We start from the raw sequence: 3,118 nt of genomic DNA, 5'->3' as shown, positions 1-3,118 counted from the left end.
TTTCAAATGTTTGGGAATAGGGCTGCCAAGATGGCTCAACGGCTAAGAGCACTTACTGCTCTTAATTGTTTGCTTCTCAGCACCCACGTGGCAGCTCATAACCATCTGAAACTACAGTTCTGGAGTCTCTGACACCCTCTTCTGGCCTCTGTAGGCACTGCATGTATGTGATATAATTTAAATACATGCGAGCAAAACAGATACACATAAAAGTAATATTTAAAATAAAATGTTTGAGAATTTTAGGTTTTTTTTTTTTTAGTTAGAGTTACTTTTGCTATGATGAAACACTATGACAAAAGCAAGTTGGGGAGGAAAGGGTTTGTTTGGCTTACATTTCTATGTCACTGTTCATTATCAAAGGAAGCCAGGACAGAACTTCAAACAGGGCAGGAACCTGGGAAGCCAAAGAGGGATGCCTGTTCACTGGCTTTGCTCAGCCTGCTTCCTTATAGAACCCAGGACCACCAGCCCAGGGATGGCACCACCCATAATGGGCTGGGCCCTCCTCCATCAATCGCTCAGTAAGAAACTTCCCTACAGCCATGTCTCATGAACACATTTTTCTCATTCGAGGTCCCCTCCTTTCAGATAACTCTAGCTTGTGTCAAGTTGACATAAAACTATCCTGCATGGTTAGCCAATTTGGAAAGCACTTGTCAGTCTGGAACTGGAAACATGATGCCTACTAAGTGCACAGTGAAGTTTTCCTTGGTGTTACCATCTCCCAGAAAAACAGATCCTGCCTAACAACTTGCATGAGTCGTTTGTGCCCTTTATCCCCTGGCCACAAAAGACGGAACTCAGACGCATACCTGAAAACGGTGTTGATTCTATTTTGGTACCTGGGAGTTTGAGGTTGAGACTAAGAAACTGCTGCTCTACTTCTGAGTGTGGTTAGAACCCTGCTGTGGTGCCTGGAGAGTTTGCTCTAGGCTAGAAGTGAAGACACAGAAAGGGATCAGGGAGAAGAAAGTGAAAGCAGGCAGAAGAATGAGTCAGCAGCTCAACTCATTGGTTCCCTCAGGATACAGACTGAGACTAGAGGCATGAAGACACAAACTCTTTTTTTTTTTTTCAATGCAGTTTATTCAGGAAGCTTGAACAATCATCTGACCCTGGGTAAAGCCAGCCCACTTTAAATAGCCTCTGGGTAGCCAACCTCAGCATGCCACGTGGGCAATGCAAAGAAGGTCCACATACATGGAAGCAAGCCAGATCCTCAGCCTTAGCCAAATGTGGAGTTGTTTGTGACAGAGAGCACTCACCATCGGGAAGGTGGAAGGCGGAAACCAGCTCCATCTTTCAGGCGCGGTATTACGCAGCTCTCTACAGTTCCCCCTTTTTGTTTTGGACGCATCAGGCAAGAGTAGAGGTCTGATCTCTGATACTAGAAATAAATTGGGACTTTGTACTGATGCTCAGGATGCGAGGCTAAGCACTGCACTCAGGGTCAGCCGCTTTGGACCCAGAGAAGAGCATGTCTGATTGCATGCGGGTTGATGCCCCAGGTCCCACCTCTGAGAAAAAGGTATCGGACGGGTCTGATGCTCTTTGGGTGGATGACACCTAAATGAACATCAGTACAAAGACACAAACTCTTGCCTGAGGCTCACAGTACATGCAGTAGATACCAAAACCAACACGCAACTATGACATGTCAGCTAAATGCCAAAAACAAATGGGGAAAAAAATGAGACAGAGACAGACTCTAGAACGGTGTAAAACCATTTTGGATGAAGGGCTTAAGAAGATGTCACTGAGAACCGGACATTCAAACAAGCCCTGAGGAGGTGACACAGTGAAGCTCTTGAGAGGACTTACGAGGTAGGTGGCTGTCTCCGTGAGCCATCTTGAGGGAGGATATGCTGGTACTGTGGAGGAAGGCTGCACTCAGCTGAGAGAGCTGACTTTATCATGTGCAACCTCAGGCACATTTGTGATACTCCGATGCAATGCTCATCTTCATTGGCAAGCAGCCATCAGTCACCCACTGAAGGTCTATCGTGGAAATCAGCAGTGACAAGAAGGGGTATTTGGCTGTGGTATGCCTATAATCCCAAGACTCAGGAAGCTGAGGCCAGAGGACCTCAAGGAGGACACCCTGGGCTACTTAGTGAGAGGTCAGGAGGGAAAAGGATGTCAACTAACAGGATCCGTGCTGCAGACTAGGGCATAGATCTTACACTTAGCACAAAGAAATTTTGTATTTGCTTCCATGCCCAAGTCCAGAGCAGTGCAGGACATGAGAAAAGCATGCAACCACCAATCAGCCTGACATTAGCCCAGAAAGAGAGTAATGCCAGTCCGTTAAAATGTGGCAGTGGTGGTTTAGGAAGTTTGCCAGAAGAGACTACCATGTGTAACGATGTGTATAAGCTGATGATGATTCACACATGAATCACATTTTAAGTAAAATGTATTTGAAGAAGAGCTATTGATATGGATCTGGAATCAGACTAATCGTGAACGATAGCTATATATATAAAATGATGGCACAATAATTTACACAAGTCACAACTGAATGTTCACTGGGTAAAAGAATAAAGTACAAAAGCCCTGAGTTATCAGAAACAGGGCACATGCTCACCACAGGGGCACATACACTAAAATTGCAACAACACATAGAAGATTGACATGCCCCCTGCACAAAAAGGACACACAAATTTATGAAGTGTTCCATATTTTTAAAAAAGGAAGAAAGGAAGGGAGGGAGGGAGGGAGGAAGAGAAGGAAGGAGGAAGGGAGGGAGGGAGGGAAGAAGGGAGGGAAGGAAGGAGGGAGGAAGGGAAGAGAAAAGAAGGAAAGAAGGAGGGAAGGAGAGAGGGAGGGAGGGAAGGAAGGAGGGAGGGAGGGAGGGAGAGAAGGAAGGAAGAAAGGAAGGAAGGAAGGAAGGAAGGAAGGAAGGAAGGAAGGAAGGAAGGAAGAAGGGAATAATAAAGTAAGAGAAAAGCAGATAGTAAGAACAATAATTTAGGCAGAGACAGGGGAGGGGTTGGGAGGCACTAGAACAAAGGCCAGCAGCTAGGTGACTGTCTAATGACCAAGTCATGCTGAAGACTAGAAGAGAGTCTAGCCTGCTAGCTCTAAGCCACGGACCTAAACAAGTGGTGTGTCT

At 45.9% G+C, this 3,118-nt stretch overlaps 1 non-coding gene across 1 annotated transcript; it reads left to right on the top strand.

Annotated features, from left to right (window-relative positions):
- The first annotated feature begins 2,582 nt into the window (after positions 1-2,582).
- LOC132646663 (U6 spliceosomal RNA) lies at positions 2,583-2,689 on the top strand. Its single transcript, XR_009584911.1, has one exon. It is a non-coding gene; the product is annotated as a U6 spliceosomal RNA (small nuclear RNA).
- Positions 2,690-3,118: the final 429 nt, after the last annotated feature.

Source organism: Meriones unguiculatus, chromosome 11 (assembly GCF_030254825.1).
Source record: "Meriones unguiculatus strain TT.TT164.6M chromosome 11, Bangor_MerUng_6.1, whole genome shotgun sequence".
NCBI classification, from domain to species: Eukaryota; Metazoa; Chordata; class Mammalia; order Rodentia; family Muridae; genus Meriones; species Meriones unguiculatus.
This window is presented reverse-complemented; position numbering and strand designations above follow the sequence as displayed.